A 14,991-nucleotide genomic window follows, 5' to 3' on the forward strand; every position below is an offset into this window, starting at 1 on the left:
ATCTAATGCCAGACAGACAGAATAACAGCAGAGTAACAATAGAATAAGGGTCCAGAGGTCTTAAGTCCATAAGTCTGAATATCCAAAATGCTAGGGATAGTAACCAATAGTCCAAAAGAGAGCCTTAGGTGTTTTTTTAGATTTTTGCTGTTTATTAGTGTTTTAGCATAAAAGTAAAGTATGGTCCAAGTGGACAAAAGAAAATGGCGGAAACATAAACATATGTCCAAGTGGACAAAGGGAAAATAGCGGAATATAAACGTCCAAATGGACAAAGGAAAAATAGCGGAATGTAAATATGATGAAATGATAAAATGAAGCGATAAAGCGAGAAATATAAAGAGCAATATAATAAAGTGCGGAAATTAAAGTCAATTGTTAGATGTTAAAGATAACCATCTTGAAACTTGTCAAGTATGTTATCAAAGTTAGTAATGAAGATCGATGGTGAGTGAAGGATGTACTTGGATTTAAATTCAATAGAAATTTATCAGAAGCTTGATAAAATCATAGCGACTACACGATAAACCTCCATAAGTCTTAAATCAACCGCATACAATTCTCTTCCATATTTGATCTTTTTTATTCGGGACACGAAATATTGCGCTATGTTAAGCAGATCGCCAAGTGATTTATGTAGAAATCACCCTACAACGAGGCCGGTCAAAACTTTATGTGCTAATGCATGCGAGAGAAGCGATATGTAGATCACTCTCCGAAAGCAATACCGCACGAAAAGAAAAATGGTGAGTGATCTAGTCTTTACCAAGAATCCATAAGAATTCTCAAGGTATTAAGACTTTCATCGATCAAAATAAAGAGAAACAAAAGATGGAACCACATTAAAAGCTCCTTTCATCCATAATTTCAATCACTTAATTTTGCGGATTTGGATTCTCATCCTATCGACGCCCTAAGTCCATTGAAATTAGAGAGAAATTAGGCCTCTAACTTGTGATTCAAAGAAAATATCAAAAGAATGGAGTAGAAGATGAGTTAGAACCAAAAACAAGTCAAAAACCACAAAAATCAGCATTCTGCCCAGTGTAAATCGATTTGCACATAGTGTAAATCGATTTGCATAACTCTGTTTTCAAAATCTGCGCAGTTTTCAGTTGTGTAAATCGATTTGCACAAGATGTAAATCGATTTGCACAACACAGTTTTCAAAAAAACAGCAAATAAAGAGAAGAAAACTTGTTTAAACATAAAACCAAACACCTTGTGATCTTGGATCAATTTGTGCACGAAAATGTATCAAGTAAGCAAGCAAATCTCATCAATGTAGCACCAAAGGTGCATCAAGCATAAACAACAATGGATCACATCTTGAATTATGGAATGGATCTAGAATTTTACCAAATCTTTCACAAACTTTGAATCTTCTTCAAGAACACACAACCACAAGCCTTGATCTCTCACAATTGATGAAGAAAAGTAGTGTTTATGTTGAGGTTTAGCTCTAATTTAGTGAGGTTCAAGATGTGACTCACTAATTTGTGTGGAAGAAAAAGAGCTTTGAGTGATGGGTTTGGAAGAGGTGAGGAGAGAATTTGCAATAAGTTTCTTGGCTATCAAAGCTTGAAAAATGATGAGGGGAATGCCTCAATTTATAACACTTAGGCTTGGGAAATTTTGTGGCTTGGAGTTAGGATTGGAAAATAGAATTAGGCTTGGGAAAAGGATTTGGAGCCAAAAATGAGATCCAATGGTCTTGATGCAATCACATGAGGGTTTATGATTAAATGATGTAGGTAATCAAATACAAGAGCTAAGTCATGCTTCCCATGCTTGCAAATGATGTCAACACTTTCAAAAGCTGAATTTTGCCTTCATTTTTCCAAATTCGCACTGGTGCAATCGATTTACACTTTATGCAAATCTATTTACATTGCTGAAAAAGGCAAAATCTGGGGCAAAAACAGTTATGCAAATCGATTGCTGTCTTATGCAAATCGATTTGCACTGATGGCAGAAGCAAATCTGGTGCAGAAACAGTTGTGTAAATCGATTTACACCTTATGCAAATCGATTTGCACAGTGAAAATGTTGAAAAATGCTCCTTTTGATGGATGTTATGACTTGGTACCTACAAAACACAAACATACAAAAGCACAAGGCAATATTTTTGGTATTTTGGTTAGTAAAACAATATATACAAGAAAAACATTGGTGTTTGATGATTCCTTTGCAGATGAATTGTACACAACATCACAAGTAGAGTTCTAAGTTGAAATCTTCTTGATTGATGATTGATATGCAAATGATGTATGATCTTAGGATCAAAAATTGGGGTATGACAATACTGATCACAACCTGATCACTCTAGGAACAATCTGCTTAGATACCCTCTAAGACTTTCTAGAGTATACTGATCAACAACCTGATCACTCTAGTTCTTACAACTTAATGTAAGCAAATTCTAAGAGTTACAATGCTTCTAATAAAGCTATTATCACAACTGTTATTTCTCTTAATTTTAAGCTTAAATCTCACTAAGATATTACAACAGCAATGTAGTGAGTTTGATGAAGTTTGAGAGCTTTTGAATTTGACAGCGTTTCTGTATAATGCGCAAGTGTTGTATTCAGAATTTGTAACATAGCTTCTCATCAGAACTTCATATTTATAGGCGCTTGAGAAGATGACCGTTGGGAGCATTTAATGCTTTGCGTAATCCGTACAGCATTGCATTTAATGTTTCACTCTTTTGTCAACTACCTCGAGCCTTGTTTTCGCTGTGTCTACTGACGTTGCCTTTAATAGCTTCTAACGTTCCTTTTGTCAGTCAGCGTAGCCTGCCAGTCTAGTACTTGCTTCTGATCTGATGTTTGTGTGAACAACGTTTGATTATCATCAGAGTCAAACAGCTTGGTGCAGAGCATCTTCTTGTCGTCTGACCTTGAAGTGCTTCTGAGCGTGATACCATGAGAACTTCAGTGCTTCTGCTTCTGATCTCAAGTTCTTCTGATGCTTCCATAGACTCATGTTCTGATTCTGCTTGACCATCTTCTGATGTCTTGCCAGACCATGTTCTGATGTTGCATGCTGAACCTTCTGAGTCAGTGCTTCTTGCGCTGATTTTGTGCATACTCTTTATATAATTCCTGAAATGGAAATTGCATAGTACTAGAGTACCACATTATCTCATACAAAATTCATATGCTTGTTATCATCAAAACTAAGAATATTGATCAGAACAAATCTTGTTCTAACAACGAAAACCACAAATAAATAGGGTAAACACAAGGATTTTTGAAGCAACACAACAAACATGACATCAAATTTACATAAAACAACATGAAATCTACAAAGTTTCAAAGCGTGCTTTTACAATTTGAACGAAACTCTCATAAAAATCCCATTTTTCCCAAACATGCATAAATTCCCCGAAATTCAGTTTGGAAACCCTCTAACTACTAGAACCCCACCTTAAAGGAACCTCGAATCTGATGGAGGTTGGAGCTAATTTTGGGAATTCTCCGAGACTTGGTGCATGCAATGAGCTTTTCCCTTCTTCTTCTTCTTCTTCTTCTTCTTCTTCTTCTTCTCTTTTCACGTTTTCGCTTTCTCCCTATTTCAATTTTTGAATGTGGAAAATAATTGAAAAAGGAAAGAAAATCAAAACTATTAAAAAAAAACCTCTTCCTTGCAAAAATGCCACAATTCCAATTCCGCCCCTTAACTCCAAATTACTATTAAATTAGTAGTATTTAGCTTTATACTTACACTTTAGCAATATTAAGCCCTTATTAAATGGGGCATTACATCCCCCCTTAAATTGAAATCCCTCTTCGAATTTAAAACATACCTACAAAGATGAGGATAACTTTCCCGCATCTCAGACTCTAGCTTCCAAGTAGTTTCTCCCGGACACGACTCCTAAAAAATCACCTTCACTAAGGGTGTCTCCTTATTCTAAAGTGTCTTAATTGAATAGTCCATGATGCAAATAGGTTGAAGTTGGAAGGTAAGATTCATGACGACTTCGACCGTCTCTAGAAGAATGGGTTGAAAAGGATTCGAACAAACTTACGGAGCTGAGATACATGGAAAACGTCATGAAGTTCGAATGGAAAATATGGTAATGCTACCTGATATGCCACCTCACTTACCTGACTGGTGATCTTATAAGGACCAATGTATCTCAGGCTCAACTTCTTGGTATTAAAAGGCCCCTTTAGTCCAAGTTTACGAGTAACCTTTAAGAACACATGGTCTTCTTGTTCAAACTCTAGTGGTCTTCTTCTCTGATATGTATAACTCTTTGTCGATCCTGAGCCTTTTTATTATTATTATTTTCGTGTATTACTCGTATCTTCTTCGCGGTCTCTGTTGAAGCAAGCATAGCGGCAAGCAACAAAAGTTTTGAAAATATTTATCCGGGAATTATCGTGTCCACAAAGATGGTGAGAATGTCATTCAACGGTTTCGAACTCGATTTGAATGAACAAAAGTATAAAAATGGAAAAGTAAATATAAACATAAAAAGATTTCATTCTTCGGAAAGATAAGATTTATCAAGGATTGCATATAATGTACTTCTCACAAACTTAAACTTATTGACCAGTTATACTCAACCTACGATACTCGTCTATGTCATCATGTATCTCTCACATCACGTGCCGCTCAAACACGAAAGCATTAAGGAAAAATACCCACAGTGATTGTTATCTCTAAATATATCTCTAAAGTTAAAAAACTAACATATAATCATCCTAGATAAGGATTTAAGTTTATCTCTAAAGCAACCAAAATCCCAAGCACAAAGCAAAAAACCAAGACAACAATCAACACAAATTTGTAAAGCAGATTAAATATAACGCCATAGGCGACAAATATACATGAGTTCAAATTAAATACATACACAAAATCCAACTATAAGAAAAAACACAAAGAGGAACAAAATTGAACCGAAAAATATCCCAGTTTATCAGCTCCTTCTGACGATCAATCCACCTCCAACCATCCAAATGCAAGCTCCATAGTTGTTTTCTAACCTAATCTAACCTAAAAATGAGAGTTTGATGGGTTGGGAATAAATACCCCAAAACATAACCTAAAAAATGTGATTTTTGCCCCTTTTAACGACCTGCTGTCTTAGGCAATCTCACTTAGCGAGCTTATCTCGCTAAGCGGTAGCAGAAAAAAACCAAATTTTGTTTTCGCCATAATTTGAGAACCGTAACTTCGAATTGCACCCGGTTCGAAGCATTGGAAATATTATTCAATGCTCTATCTAAAAATGAATAAATGGAAACCAAATTGATGATTTTTATCATCCTTATTTTGATCCTTATTCTTTGATGAACTGGTATAATTTGCATTCTTGAAGCTTAGCCTTTGGCCTTTATTACTCAATGCTCCAAATATGCATGAATACCTACAAAATGAATGGAAAACTATTAATCAGTACAAAAATGAATCAAAAACACAAGTATGCACATATTTATACAAAAGTTGGGATTTTATTATAAAAATGGAATGATTAGAATCAACAAGTGCCACAATTATATACTCAAAATAACGATATTTTGGCACTTATCAGTCTCCTGAATCACCTATGGTCCAAGAGCGCTTCTATCTCCTACTTTTACCCAACATAAGGGTGTCATACACCTCATTCGTATAATGCCTAATACAATTCCATTTCTATGTTGGAATGGTAATTGATGATGTAAGCAAATTCAATTAAAGGTAGGTGATCCTTCTAACTACCTCCATTCTCCAAAATACAAGCTCGTAGCATATCCCCAATGGTTTGGATCATCCTTTTTGTCTGACCATCAAACTGAGGATGCTCGTTCAACTGAGTTCCCATTGCATGGTGGAAAGCCTGCCAAAATCTCAAAGCAAACTTCGGATCTCGGTCAGATACAATACTAGTAGGAACACCATGAAATCAAACTATCTATACAATGAAAAGCCTCCCCAAGTAGATAATCTTGTGCGTAGTCTTAACGAGTAAAAACTGATCTGATTTGGTTAATCTTTCTATGATCACCCAAATTGAGTCATGTCTGCCAAGGATATGAGGCAGTCCCACTATGAAATTCATTGATATACTTTCCCATTTCCACTATGGTATACCCAATGGTTTCAAAAAGCCACCTGACTTCTGGAACTCAATCCTTACTTATTGGCACACTACACATACATGTATATACTTTGTTATGCTTCTCTTCATACCAGGTCACCAATAGTTCTTCTTCAGATCTTGATACATCTTTGAAGAACTAGGGTGAATGGTAAAGTGGCCTTTATGGGCTTCCTCTAAAACTATCCTCTTCAACTATAGCTCCTCAAGCACACTCATCCTCTAGTTATACAAAAGAATCACATCCATGGATTGGGAAAAACATGGATGGTACTCTTTTGACAATAAACTTGCATCACAACACTAAGCTTGCCTTATTCTTTATCTTAAATCATAATTGATGCTCAAATGGCTAAGCAATAGTCCCACTGATGTCCAAGTATACTGGAGATCAAGATTCCTGAATCTCTCCAAAAGATTATACTTTAATATCATCAATTTTACTGTGTGCATCTCTTTCTTGCTAAGAGCATTTTCTACCTTGTATGCCTTACCAGGATGATATTTTAGGTCAAAATCATAATCCTTTAAAAGCTACATCTACATGAGTTGTCGCATATTCAACTTCTTCTAATCAAACAAGTACTTCAACCTCTTATGATCGCTAAACATCTTAAAGTGAATGTCATAAAGGTAATGTCGCCACACTTTAAGTGCAAAGACGATCATTATCAATTCAAGATCATGTGTTGGATAGTTATCCTCATGAGTATTCAATAAGCGAGAGGCATATGCTACCACTTGCCTCTTCTACATCAAAATAAACCCAAGACCTTTCTCGGACGCATCACAAAACACTTCATATGGTTAAGTTAGATCTGGAATGATTAAAACTAGAGCGATAGTTGACTTCTTCTTCAACTTCTGGAAAATCTTCTCACACTATGAACTAGAAACAAATAAGACCTCTTTCCTGGCGAGTTTGGTCAAAGGTAAAGCCACTGGAGAAAAAACCATAATAAACCTCCGACAGTAACTGCTAAACCCAAAAAGCTTCTGACTTCTGATGCATTTTTAGGTTTTTATCAACTAATCACTGCTTCCACCTTAGAAGGGTCCACGGACACACCTCATTGTGAAATAACATGCCCTATAAACTTGACTTTCGACAATCGAAATTGACATTTCCCGAACTTTGCAGAAAGCTATTTCTCCTGGAGAATAGAAAGAATGATCATTAAGTGTTCCTTGTGCTCTTCAGGTGTACGAGAACACATCAAAATGTCATCTATGAAAATTACGAGAAATTTATCTAGATAAGACTGGAATACACAGTTCATGTAGTCCATGAAGACGGCTGGAGGATTAGTCACCCAAAATGCATTACAAGAAACTCATAACCCCCATATTGGGTTCAAAATACGGTATTTGGAGTGTCCAAACTCTTCACTCAAATTTGGTGATACCTAGACCGTAGATCAATCTTGGAGAACACTTTGTCTCCTTTTAACAGATATAGGAGGTCATCCATTCGAGGAAAGGGATACTTGTTATTAATGGTCATTTTGTTTAAGTGGCAGTATTCAATACATAACTGTATATACCACCATCCTTTTTCTGTACCAATAAAACATGAGCATACCAAGGAGACATACTAGGTCGGATACAACTCTTTTCCAATAACTCCTCTAATTACATCTTCAATTCCCGCAATTCTACTAGAGACATGCGATAAGGTGCAATAGACACAGGTGTTGTCTTTGGGACTAGGTCTATAGAGAACTCCACTTCCCTTTCAGGAGGTAAGGAAGTGACGTCATCCAAAAAGACATTTGGAAACTCCTACACTATAGAGATTAAAGAAACATCTTTCTTCTTGGCTGAATCCATAGTGAGCATTAATAGGAAAACATTATCTTTAGAAAAGAGGTAGTGAATCATATTAATAGTACCTTATAGTAATGTAGATATCACTTGCTCTGGGGTTGTGGATTCCTTAGGAATAAAGAGATTTTTCTCCTTGAAACCAATATATAATGAATTAATAGAGATCCAATCCATTCCCAGAACCATGTCTATCTTCTAGAGAGGTAGACAAATAAGGTCAATCTCAAAGGTACGATATTTTGATGTGTTCTGAACAATTCTCACACATCTAGCTAGTCTTTACATTGCCATCAGCGTAACTGGTGACGATGATAGTGTTAGAACAAGATTTGGTTTTGTACTTCATCTCTAATTTTGTTTCTAATGTTTTCTTGAGTGTGTAGATCAGAAGCTCTGTATGATTTAGGGTTGTTGTCTAAAAGATCATCAGATATGATGTCGTCAAAAAGACCACTCTCTTTCATTTTTGAAACATCAGTAGTTATATGGAATACTGAATGATAATCAAAAAGAGGATCTTCTGTGTACTTCTCAACAAGCTGCTGCTTCATAAGTCTCAAGTATATCAAAATCAGATAACAAATTCTACATCAGATACAAGTTATTGCTTAAAGATCAGGTGTCAAGATATGTTTGTCAGAAGAGTCATTGCTCGTTACTCTGAAGACATAGTCAAGATCAACTGATAAAGATCAAAGATCAGAAATATAGATTAATTGTTATGACTCTTGTTTAAATATCAAAACGTGTGCCTCAGATACACTGTTGCACTATTATCTGAAGACATTGTTGTAATATGAAAGACTCTAATACTATTGATCGTATTGTTTGTGTTTTCTCACTCTCAATCAGTTATCTTTTCAGATACATATTTGATATAGGAAGTCCTGCATCATACTTCAGAAAGGTTGTCGCTATTATTTTTGACAGACAAAGTTTTGTTCCTATTGGTTCTAATGTTTTCATGCTATCATAACAAAGTAGTTTCTAAACTACTCATCAGATACATCATCAGAAGAACAAAGAAAAGAAAGTGATATATTCCAAGCTTACTACTTCAGATAAGAAGTATATCATTTGAAGATAAGATCAAGACACTTTCTCAAGAAGATTCAGTATAAGGGTCTGTAGCGGTGAAATTGGTGAGACTAGAGTCATGGGAAGACTTAGCTCATTTTTAACAGAGTCGCCACCGTGCTTTATTGTTTCCAAAAAGGAATGGGTGAAAGAGCGAAAAACCCACATAAGTTTTTAAAATCAAAACTAATAAACTTATCAGAGATCTGGCTACAGAGAGTTTGTTATACAAGGAGAAGGTTTTAAGCACCCCTCATATCCATGGTACTCCATGGGAACCTCTTTATTTTTGGATTATTATCTTTTGTTTATAAATAACCTTTTTTGTGAAAAACCTATGTGAAAAACTTGTTTGAAATAGAGGGTGGGGATGGGAAGAGAAGTTTTTGAAAGTGAGCTTAATAAGATATCGCATCTTAGGCCTACATACCCCTTAAGTGCAATAGGGAAGTCAAAGCTTCTGTAGTTCCTCTTTTTAAAAAAGGAAAAAGGGGGCCAAAGTGGTCAAAATCTTTTTGGGTGTGAGATTTAAAATACTCACAAAAGGTTTTTTTTTTAAAAGAGGGTTAAGCTTTAAAATACTTAACAAGTTTGAAAGAAGATTAGGCTTTAAAATACCTAATAAGTTTAAAAGGTTAAGCTTTAAAATACTTAACAAATTAAAAGGGGATTAGGCTTTAAAATACCTAATAAGTTTTAAAAGGTTAAGCTTTAAAATACTTAACAAATTTTTAAACAAATCAAAGAAGGACCAAGCTTTAAAATACAAGGTCAATGGGTTAAGAGAAGTTTCACCGGGAATAATTCATCTCTTAACACCAAGGTTTAAAAACAAGATCAATGGATCAAGAATAGTTTCACCGGGAATAATTCTATTCTTAATACCAAGATTTCAAAACAAAAGGGTTTTGGCTAAGCTTTAACAATACTAAACCATAAACAAGTGAAAAGCTTTAAAATACTTAACACAAAAGTAAAAGAGATTGGAAAAAAATTTAGGTACCTTGACAATTTAGTCAATATCATTCCCATCCTTTGGATAAAACATCAAGCTTAAACAATTAACAATAAATACCTCATGTAAGTACAAGAACAAACAAGTGAGTGTTAACAAGCAAGAGATGGATGTATCTAAACCCTTGGATTCAAATCATGTATGAATGATGAATGGTTAATGTGATGATTAAACATTGGGTTAGATAAACAAAATAAATAACAAGTACAAATAACATAGATATAAAATCAACAAGTATATGTACAATACAAGGTTTAACATTTAAGTACAAAGCATGGATTAGAAAATCAACAATTATGTACAAAGATTAATAATTAAGTACAAGACATGGATTAAAATCAACAAGTGTGTACAAAGATATACATGGACAAATAAAGATCAACATGTTGTAAATTTTTTGGTTAGGTTTTTAAACCTAAGGATTTTTAAATTAGGGTTTTAGAAATTAGGGTTTGGAACATACACCTAATCCTAATTAATTTTAATTGTTAAATACCAAATTCTTTAAGAGAATTGGTTTAAGGGCACGTGAGAGAGTCAATGACATTCTAACCTAACCCTAAACAAGTATTTACAAAAATATACTGATTCACCTTAGAGAAAAATTCAAAAAGAAACATATTTTTGTTGATTTTTTAATATTAAAAGACTTGTTTTTTTGATTAATTTTTAAATGATGATAAAATAAATATTTTTGTGATTTTTAATCATGATATTAAAATACACACAACAAATGATCATACAAAAAAAGAACAAGTTAAAAAACTCAATTTTTCAATTTGTTGTGATTTTTCAAATTTTTACAAGAAACTAAAGAAATAAGTGATAAAATAAATGGGGTGTGGCCACAAGGGCTTGAACCCACGCCCTTTGGTTCACTACTCAAAACAACAACCAACTTTGCTAGGCGTGCGTAGTGACAACATGATGAAAACGGTTCAAAATATATGAAAACAAGTGAATGCACAACATATAAAAATAAAATCAAAAGGTATGAGGCGAGGGGGATTCGAACCCCAGACCCTATGCACGCGCAACACACAAACCCTTTAACCAACTCAGCTGTAACGATGTAGTCATAAGACTACACACTCTAATTGATTTTATTTTGAACTTTCTTTTAAAAATGAAAAGATGGCGCCAAGTCATCTTCGTCTTCCTCACGAAGACAACAACAATTATCATCAATGGTGATTTTGTAACTTTCTCAAATATGCATCATTTTTGACAAAATAAAACTCTAAACTGGTCAAAAGAACATCATGAATTCAACCATGCCATTTTCATAAATTTATTCACACTGTAACTCATGAATTTAACTAAAACTCGTATGAACCCTAAAATATGAATTTCAAATTAAACTCTGACTTCAAACAATTAAGCCCCAAAAGTTTAGGGCTTTCAATCCTCACATTATTTCAAACAGAATGGTATCAAGAAGTAACCAAAACAATGACCAAATGATCAAGTTCGAGTTTAAGTTTAGTACCTCTAAAAATGGCTTCGAGCAGAGCAATGTGAAGGACCTGGGAATGCCTCAAGTATTCAGAAAGCTTCTATGAACCTCAAGGAAGCTTTTGAAATGCTCAAAAGTTCTTGATTGTACCTGCAACCACAAACTCGAATTCCACTTAAAACCAAAAAAATTTATGATGAGTTTGCCATGGAAATGATGTTCCAGATGCAAAACAGAAGTTTGGTTAGCTTCTATATGATGTTTAGAAGCTAACAAACACAAAAGGCCTCAAAACGCACGAGTGGATTTTGTTTTGGCAAGTGTGGTTCAAAGGTTCTTTAAAGTGAAAATTTGAATGGTGATTTCTGGTTATAGGTGTTTGGCAAGTGTTTGGGGGTTCTGAATAACTTCAATATGGTAAATAGAAGCTATTAGAACAATTGGTTTGGTTTGAAAAATGACAAGTTATGAGCATAAAAAGGTCTTTAATGGAGGTTGAAAAGTGAAATTCCACTTGGGGACCTTTGAGAGGCTAAGGAAGGTATAAACACCTTCTAAATGATGTTTAGAAGTTGTCTAAACCATTGGTTGACACCTAGAACTTATGGAACAAGATTTCACTATAAAAGTGAGAAGATGAGAAAAAGGAGAATTTCAAGTGACTATGGACTTGGAGAATTCTGGTGTAAGGGATGCAATAAGCAATGCCCTCTATTTATAGGAAAGATTTAGGGTTTGTGGAGGGAAAAATCTCAGAGATTTGAAGCTCCCATGTGATCTTGTACCATGTTGCTTATTTGTGAAGTTATATGAAAGTTATGGTTTCAATGGTGAAGTACAAAGCTTTAAGCATGCTTGCAAAGTTTTGATTTGATCTTGGAGGCTTTATTGCTGAATTCAAATTGCTTTTGGGACAAAAGAAACAAGTTGGGAGCTCAATGCAAGAGTTGTTGGTGATTAACGTCACTTTACTAGAATGGAAGTGTAACCTTTATGCTTGAAATGGAATGATTCAATGGTTAATGGCTTAAGCACTTGGATCATAGCCCTAAAGAGTGTGTAATCTTATTATTATGGCCTCTTAAACAAGTTAGAGAGGCTGTACTTTGAAGATTCTTGCAGATTTTGAACAAATTCAAACTTGTTCTTCATGTTCTTCATCATTCTTCAAGTGTTCATGGTGGTATATTGACAAAATCATATCTCATGGATGGAGCCATGGATTTTCATGATACTTAGCTCTTTGGAAAGCCCTTGTTACATACTTCAAATGATTAGTTAAAAGTTTCCTCAAAATCCTTTTGGATCTTGGAGAAAAATGGACTTAAAGTGGAGGAAAAACTAGGTAAAACACTTAGAAAATTTTCTAAGTTTTTTGAACATAAACCTTGTTTGCTCAAAATCACTTATAAATAATCACTTTTTGCCAAAATATGATTCTTGCAAAATGATTTTTATTTGAATAGATCTACAACTTTCATGTTGGAAGTTTTTTGAGTTGTGCAGGTGAAATTTTGAGATCTATGAACTAGGTCAAAATGCACTTAAAAACCCTAGTTTGACTTTTTGTTGACTTTTTGATTCTTGATAAATTCTTTGAATTTTATTTGATCAAATGTCTTCAATATCCATATGATGATGATTTGGGCCCTTAAAAGTCCATGGTTGACCTTTTACCTCAAAAGTCAAAGGTTGATTTGTACAGTTGACTTTTTCCAAATGAATGGCTGACTTGTGATTTCCAAATGAATCAAGCTATCCTCTTCAAATGAATGATGTGAATGGATTATAATGTTTATTTGGATGCCTTTGAATCATATTTTGAGTCTTGGAACCATCTCCTGATTCAAAGTCAACCCTCTAGTAGAATTAGGTCAAAAACCCTAATTGGAGATTCTTATGAACTTGAAGGTGATTGATCTTGTATTGAATCATCTTTGGGCTTTGATTTTGATTGTAGAATTCCTTTGAATCATAAAAGAATGTTGAACTCCTTTGTGGTCCTCAAAACACTAATTTGTTCAGTCTTCTCTTGATCAATCTCATGTCTTGGGGACACAAGCAACAAACACAATTTTTTTGTATTTTTGGTTAGCAAATGATAAATGCATGATGATTATAATGAAAATGATGATCCTAATGTTTAAGATATGGTGGGATCTCAGTGGTAAAAAATTGGGGTGCAACAGGGTCTGCTCAACAACTCACAGTTATCAAGACGTTCATACTATTCAAAAGCTATCTTCTATGTCATCATGTCAAAGCTGCAAGCTACAGGATAAGGAAGTAACGTGCTCTACTATCCAAAATGAAAAGGTCTTAATATTTATACCTACGTGAAGACTTGATATCTCATATCCATGACTTGTGAGACACAGTCACTAATCTACTCACATAATAGTCTCTATGCATTACTGTTGTCCTATTTGATAGCAAAGCTTGACTATGAATACTTTAAGAATAACGTCCTTATGTTTAATGAGGTCTCACGATTAAGTCACACTCAATAGGTCATTAACAGACTAATTATTCTAAAGACTTTATTATTTCAATAACAAATAACATAATAGTTACAATGCCTAATAAGTCTGTATATTAACATAATAAATACAAAAACATATTAAGCCAATATTGATTGGCTATTAGCGCTTACTCCAACATAAATCAAAATTTTAATCTTTGGTAATCAAGGTAAGAAAACCCTACTTGTATGATAAAGCCTTAAGTTTTAGATTCAGGGGGAATTGTTTAACTCAAGGGCAGTATTCTAAACAATGCTCATATATCCCTTCATTCAAAACTGTAAGTCTTTGACTCAAGGGGAGCTTATGCTAAAACAAGGGAAGTTTTCTTCCCTACTCTATTTTGATTATGATATTAGCTTGTAAAATTGATACATCAAAATACATGGTTTTGTTATCATCAAAAAGGGGAAGAATGTTAGAACAAGATTTGGTTCTGCACTTCATCTCTAAGATTTGATGATAATAATACATATATTTCATATGTAAATAATTTTGTTTCTAATGTTTTCTTGAGTGTGTAGATCAAAAACTCTGTATAACTTAGGATTGTTGTCTAAAAGATCATCAGAAACGCTATCGTCAGAAAGACTACTCTCTTTCATTTCTAAAAAAACATCAGTAGTTATATGGAATACTGAATGATAATCAGAAACAAGATCTCCTGTATACATCTCAACAAACTGCTGCTTTAGAAGTCTCAAGTATATCAATATCAAATAACAAAGTTTACATTAGATACAAGCTGTTGCTTAAAGATCAGATGTCAAGATATGTTGGTTAGAAGAGTTATTGCTCGTTACTCTGAAGACATAGTCAAAATCAACTGACAAAGATCAAAGACCAAAAATATCAATTAATTGTTATGACTCTTGTTCAGATATCAAGACGCGTTCTTCATATACGTTGCACTATTATCTGAAGACATTGTTTTATTCTGAAAGACTCTAATACTATTAATTGTATTGTTCGAGTTTTCTCACCCTCAAATCAATTA

Source organism: Vicia villosa, linkage group LG4, assembly GCF_029867415.1.
Source record: "Vicia villosa cultivar HV-30 ecotype Madison, WI linkage group LG4, Vvil1.0, whole genome shotgun sequence".
Taxonomy (NCBI): domain Eukaryota; kingdom Viridiplantae; phylum Streptophyta; class Magnoliopsida; order Fabales; family Fabaceae; genus Vicia; species Vicia villosa.